The sequence below is a fragment of the Mauremys mutica genome, chromosome 5 (genome assembly GCF_020497125.1).
Source record: "Mauremys mutica isolate MM-2020 ecotype Southern chromosome 5, ASM2049712v1, whole genome shotgun sequence".
NCBI classification, from domain to species: Eukaryota; Metazoa; Chordata; order Testudines; family Geoemydidae; genus Mauremys; species Mauremys mutica.
This window is the reverse complement of record NC_059076.1, coordinates 107,264,651-107,271,919: the sequence shown is the minus strand read 5'-3', so window position 1 is coordinate 107,271,919 and position 7,269 is coordinate 107,264,651. Positions and strand designations below refer to the sequence as shown.

The 7,269-nt window shown below is 37.4% G+C and overlaps 1 long non-coding RNA gene across 1 annotated transcript; it reads right to left on the bottom strand.

The window, feature by feature from the left end:
• Positions 1-203: 203 nt before the first annotated feature.
• LOC123372073 lies at positions 204-4,822 on the bottom strand. Its single transcript, XR_006580080.1, has 4 exons — positions 4,597-4,822; positions 3,368-3,609; positions 2,129-2,187; positions 204-546 (listed from the first exon to the last, which is right to left on the bottom strand). It is a non-coding gene; the product is annotated as an uncharacterized LOC123372073 (long non-coding RNA).
• Positions 4,823-7,269: the final 2,447 nt, after the last annotated feature.

The window sequence follows — 7,269 nt, the reverse complement described above, 5'->3', positions numbered from 1 at the left end:
TGGGCATTGCTGTTGAGTGGAGCAATTGAAGTAGTAATATAAAGACAGACTTAACATGAGTGATTACTATAAACTAGAAGGACAAAGTATGAGTAAAATACTGTTTAGTATGGGAATCAATTTAATTATTCACATAACAGATTCACTCTTCAGTTTGTCTATCTTCACAACTTGTTTTGCATTGCATTGATATCATGTTGCATTTCCTTACATTGCAAAACCAATCACAGCTGCATTGACACTGTTTTGCCTTTTCTCAGATCATAGTCATTTCTATAGACTTGCACTGACAGTGATTTCCTTTTTCTTTATGTTGCAGGGTCATTTTCTATAGACTTCCATTGACAACATTCGCCTCACCACATAATGTAGTATCATCACCATGGGCTTACATGCAACATTCTGTCTTTTCTTCACATTGTAACAGAAAGGCCAGAACTGCATTCACTATTTTTTTTCCCTCCATATCTTAGACTTGTTACCGCAGTCTCTTGACGCTCATTCCTGTAGACTTGCTCTGTGTACAGAACTCACTACTCCAATTTCCTGAGGAAGTCATAATGAAATATTGGAAAAGTATTCTCAAAAATTGTTATGCTGTACATGTCTAATAGTTGCAAAGGACATGAAATTTAAGTTGGAAAGTTGTGTGTTTGTTGAAGAAGTTAGTAGAGTTGAGTCAAAAGCTTCATTCACATTCAGGGCTACAAGGCAGGGGTACTGGAACCATTTTTAGTGGGGGTGCCGAGAGCCATTGAACCAAACAGTAAACCCTGTATATGATGGAAATCACTTCAAGCCAGGAAGTGCTGCAGCACTGCTAGCACCACTAGTTCAAGCACCTATACTACAAGCGCTGGATCTTGCAAACATTTAGGCACATGTGTAACTTTAAGAACTGTGAGTATTCTCATTGACTTCAGTACATATGTGTTTTCAGGATTGGGGCTTGAGAGTCAGATTTCAATGGAAGTATTCCAATGCTGGGATGCAGGAGTCAAATTGCAATGGAAATAACCTGCTTAGATGCCTCTGGGAAAAAAAAATAATCACACTAAGTGCTATCTGCATCTTTAACCACCTTTGAAAATCTGTTCATAAGTGCTCAGTTCAAATAAGATGCATCAGAGAACAAGCATATACCTAGTAGCTGATTTTACAAGAAAAGTAACACATTATAATCAGGATAAGGTTTCAATCAGGCTTGCCAATCAGGAGTCACCATTGAATGAGGGTGTGTTAAGGGGGGTTCTGCAGGTATCAGTACAGGACCAATGAGATTCAACATTTTCACCCATGATCTGAAAATAAATATAAAATCACTGCTGATGAAATTTGTGCATGATGCAAAGATTGGTGAAATAGCCAATGATGAGTACAGGACAGTCATATAGAGCAATGTGGATCACTTGCCAAGTTGGGCCTGTTCAACTAAAATACTTTTTTAGTACAGCCAAATGCAAAGTTACAATCCAGGAACAAGGAATACAGGGCATACCTACAGAATGAGGACTGTATCCTGAAAAGCAGTGATTCTGAAAAGGATTTAGGGGTTATAGTGCACAATCAACTGAACATGAACTCCCAGTGAGCCGCTGTGTCAAAAATGGGTAGAAAGCGTGGAGAAGAAAGGTGATTTTACCTTTAAACATTTTCTGGATCAGGGCCTTATAGTCCTTAATTATGAATGAAGCCTTTGATTTTACGCCCCCTGCTTCCTACCATGAGCACACTGAACTTTCCAAAGATTTACATGGCTTTGGTGAGACCAATACTGTGCTCAGTTCTGCTGTCCTCATTTTAAAATAGATGTTGAAAAATTAGAGAGGGTGCAGGAAAGAGCCTAAAATAAAATAAAAGATTCAAGGGCTGGAGAAAATGCCTTCCAATGAGAGACGTAAAGAGCTCAATGTGTTTATATTATCAGAAATAAGTTTGAGAGGTGACTTGGTAATAATGCCTAAGTACCTCATGGAGAGAAAATATCAGGTACTAAAGGGCTCTCCAGTCCCACAGAGGAAGGCATAACAAGAATTAATGGCTGGAAGCTGAAGCCAGACAAATTCAATTTAGAAATTAGGACTTTTTTTTTAAATAGTGAGAGTGATTAACCATTGGAACAAATTACCATGAGAAGTGCTGCATTCCCCATCTCTTGATAGCTTCAGGTCAAGACTGGATTCCTTTCTGGGAGAGATATTTTAGTCAAACAAGCATTGGGGCTCAATACAGGGGTAAATGGATGAAATTTAATGGCCTGTGATATACATGAGGTCATACTAGATGATTTAATACTCCCTTCTGGTCTTAATCTCTATGAATGGGTCTGATCTTGGAAGTTGCTGAGAATCTCCTACAAGATACTGGGGACTTTCAACTCTCACTGATTTTGCAAAATTATTATTTATTTAGTAGACCAATACAGGACTGCCACAACTTTTAAACAAGCACTAGAAGTAAAATGTCTTATTATATTATGAGGTTTCTGTCCATGTTATTGTTTTTTTAACATCCAATAAAATTATATCATTTCAATGTTACTAATAATCAAAAATCAAAAACAGATTTACTTGGGAATGGAAGTCTACCTCTTATTGAATAAGGGATCAATTATTAGGATTAATCATTCTTATGGATCACAGGTTGCTCTCTTTCATTACAATAATAAACCTAAATGATGTTGCAACTGTCTGTTCTGCTCCAGCTGTTTTGCACCACTCCAGCTGCCACAGAAACCAGAAAACTGAGGCTTGCTCATTTTCACCCTAGCATCAGGGCTGTTCTTGGAGGAAAGGAGGAGGATCTTAGACTCCAGCAAGTCTCAAGCTGCCAGAATGGCCTTTTGGAACTGTTGGGGGCCAGGCTGCTGTAAATTGCAGCAGATTTGACTAGCCCCTGGTTAATCCTAAAATTTGGGGAAGAAAAACATGGCTTGGTCTTCCCTTTCTCAGCTGTGCCAGCTGAGGAGCCTAAAGCTTCCCAGCTTCCTAAAAGCAAGTAAGCATAGCACAGACAGAGTTGATAACAGTCCGTTTTTCAGGTAGATATGGCTATCAGCTAGCATATGTACTAGTACATATGCTTGTGTCCTCCCATGTGTTGGTATAATCCTTAGTGGAACAGGTACCAAATCCTATCTGGGTCCTTTGAGTATTATTGCAATACAAGTAAATGATGTTATATAAAGGAGCAAGAGAGTGTGGGCCTCTGTATTTACTTTAATAAACTGCATTTCTTTCCAACAAGCAAATGTTTGCAGCATTTATGTTAAAACAAGAGCCTTCTTTTCTTAACCACAAACAGACTCACTGTGTGCATGTGCATGATCAAAAAAAAGCTTGGTGGAGCACTGAGATAATGCACTTACTTTTCACCTCCGTAGATCTGAGTTCAAACATGGTTTAGATCACAAGTGAAATGAGCTCAGCCATCTCCATCTCATTTCAGTGAACATTTGGGTACATCAGAAGAATAATTACTCAGTTCAGTGTGATGTGTGGTCTCAGCTCAGGAGGGGCCCATTAGCAGAATAAGAGGGGCATTCCAGCTCAGCACTAACGTATATTGGCAGAGATGTGTGATGAAGCTAGCTCCTGGGCTTTCTAAATTCTAAAAAGAGTGATAAACAATAACAGGAAGTAAAAATAAAGAAAGAGCTTTGACCTTGAAACTCAAGTCATACTGTAACCATGCAGAATCTATGCTGAAAGTATGTAAAGGTGAGATAATGCAAAGTCTATAAAAGGATACCCACATCCCCTTGATACATTATAGAAAACAAAATATATGATCAGACATAAATATCACTGTATTTCTTCCTATATCCTTAAGAATTTAGATCCACAAAGAAACAGCTCAAACCTTTTTTTTTCCCCCTGAGTTTGATAAGGGGTTCTTTAAATATTTAAATTTGGGAAAGCCACTTCTTTTCTTCCTTAGGCTGATGAAAGAGGAACTTTCCTTTAGTCTTTTTAAAACATGAAAGAGGCAAGATCACCAACATCAGATACCGCCTCCCTTTCCTCTGAGAATGGTTCTTTGAAATCTTCAAACAGGAAAATACTTTTCTTTATAGTCTCCTGATCCTGCACAAAATGGTGAGCCACATATGGTGCTTTAAACCCATAGGATGATTTTGGAGGTGAGGGAGTCCTTGCACTTTCAAACTGTATTCAGATGATTAACATTCCATTTTTACAATTTATTTATTTAGCTAGATTGTTTTATTGTACTTGTGCCTCGAATATATCGAGTGGAATATTAAGATTTAAAAAAAATGCATTTTATAAAGAAAATAAGACAAACCAATGTAAAGTTAGATGGAAACTCAAATAATAAAACCATTAGGCCTAATCAATTCATGCACCAAAGACTCATATATATCTTCCTAAAATTTATACTTTTCTGATAAACTTTGGAAAAGATAGTTGTGCATAATTATTTGAATAAATAAAATACAATCATTCATGATGGGCACCTATACAAGGCTTTCAACATCTCTACAATAAATTGTAGCAGCAAATGAAATTAAACAGCCAGCAGAAAGGAAAACTCTCCTCCTCACCAGATCCATCTCCCCACAAAACCCATCCTCACCAGCAACCAGTGGAAACAGAAGTGCCTTGTAGCATGCCCATTACATCAACAACACATGGGCTATTTCAAAGCAGGGGGCAAGCTTGTGCTGCATCTGAGGTTTCTCTGCCACAAGTCCCCTGCCTTTTAAATTCAGCTGATCGCTTCCATTGTTTGTAACTGTTCAGTGTGGCAAGAAGAGGGAGGTGAACTCCCATGTAGCTAGATCCCAGCCAATTTAGGCCTCATGGACCTCAAACTAGGGCTTTAATCAGACTCAAGTAGTGTCTGAGCCTTATATTGGTGCTCCACACAAAGGTTAATTTCCCCTTCTATTCCCAACCCCTCCCCCCATGAATTAAAATGTACATGCAGTTTTAAGCACTCTGAAAAATACTCAAACATTTTCAAAGGAAACTGTCCTGTGCACACAAGGATTGTTGATCTGCTTCATCTCTGCAAACCCTTATTGAACTTTTCAAAAGTGTTCCATCCTAAGAACCACTTACACATAATGCATGCAATACTTGGTAGTTGAACTCTGCTCTGATATTTATCTTCATGCCTATCTTTTCTCAGGAGCATAATAGAAATAATTAATCATGTAGTACACAAATACACACACACACACAGTAAGGGCAGATATGGCTAAAAACATAAGAAAAGGGATAAATGTATTTGGCTTAATTTCAGGGCATAACTGGGGTCCGCTAAGGCTTTTCTCCCTTCTCAGACAATTATACTGCTCTGAACCATTTGATTGCCTAGTTGATTGCTTATTAACCTGTTTTCTTATAGTACATGGTTAATTAATAAACATCTGCAGTCATCACTCACCATATTCACTAAGCAGTGCCTCAAGTGGTGTATATAGGCTTAGCTCCATTGAAGTCACTGCAGCTGTACCAGTTTAAACCAGGTGAGGCGCTGAACCTCTGTGCCTGAATCTTATTCCCAGTAATGTCCAGGCAACATGGCTGAATAACTGACTCTAGTTAAATTTGATCTTCTTTGGAGGCAGATATAAGGATCTCCTGGGTGTTGGCTTGCTGCCCAGGGGAGATAGGTTGCATCTGTAATGTCACAAATTGCTTCTAAGTGCAAAAATGTACAGTCCAAGTGGCACCCACGCAATACCTTTATTAAAGACAATGTACAAATAACATGATCTAGCCCTAATTTTTTGATGTGCACTGTCTGATCATTTAACCAAAAAAGATATTAAATATATGAATGTTGAATAGACTAAGGTGTGGTTTTGAAATACTGGAGGTTAAAGCAGTTCAGAAATATTGTACATTAAGACCATCTGGATAACTGAAGTTAAATTACAAGTGAATAAATAAATCTATTGCAATTGCCCTTAGGAGAGACAAACCCTTCTTTTAATTACTTTAAAAGAATTTACAGTACCCAAAGATTTTCAGATCAACAGTATTTATGTTTTCCTAGTTAGTTAATAAACACATTGAAAAAGTGAAAGCTTTCATTATGGTTTTCAATACATTTATGAGGTTACTTAATGAAGCTTCCACAGGGGCTCTAATCTTACCAGACTTTCTGTAATAGAGTTGCATTGTCCTCAGGGTAACTACCTTCAGATGCTCAACTGCATGAAGGAAAAGTAGAATGAAATATAATGGTTTAACTTGCTTATCCTTCCGGCAGACAACATAAAAAACAATTATTATTAGGAAACTGGAGCTCTTCAGCTTGTAAAATTCTGATCTTGATCTCCACTATTATTCAGTAATGGAAAACTACATCATGTGAATATAACATACTATGTAACTTACATTTTTTTAAATTAACAGAAAACATTTTTCCAAATAGGCCAAGGTGTTGAAGGTCACGTAGGACAAGGTTTTCAATCCTCTGCAGTAAAATACTGACAACATCAAAGTCAATGGCAAAACTCCCATTGCCTTTGTAAGGAACAACATTTTACCCTTGTCTGAATCCAAACTATTACTTGGAGTACACTAAACACAGCTAGGGAAATATTGATAAGTTTCTAAATGGGTATGTGCTTGTGACCAGTCTAATTATAAACAAAGAAAATTATTAATTATTATTATTATTTATTTGTATTTCCATAGTGTCCAAAAGCTTGAGGACCCCATTGTACTAAATAATATACAAACAGAGCAAAGAGCTTTGTTTATGGATCATACATATTGTTTATGGATCATACACATGTAATGAACATACATTTCATTTCCCATTCTCATAACTGTAAGAATGAAAAACTCTTACTTAAACAGACATGGGGGGGTGAAGTAATATCTTTTATTGGATGAACTTCTGTGAGCGAGCTACACACACCTCTTCTTCAGGACCTGAAGAGGTGTTGAAGCAGTGAAGGGGCATCTTCAGGACCGCTTCAGGAAGAAGAGCTGTGTGTAACTTAAGCGCTTGTCTCTTTCACCAACAGAAGTTGATCCAATAAAAGGTATACTTCACCCACCTTGTCTCTCTCATATCCTGAGACCAACATGTCCACAAAAACACTACAAACATTTAAACCAAAGATTTGTTTTTAGAAGTGCAATTACTTTAAAAAAATTCAGCCATTAAACAAAATTCAAGGCAATGCAAGTGAAAAAATAATAAATACTTCTAAAAAACACTGGATCACTTCTATCTAAATGACATGATCTTAACAACTAATGGGGGACTTCAATCACCCTGACA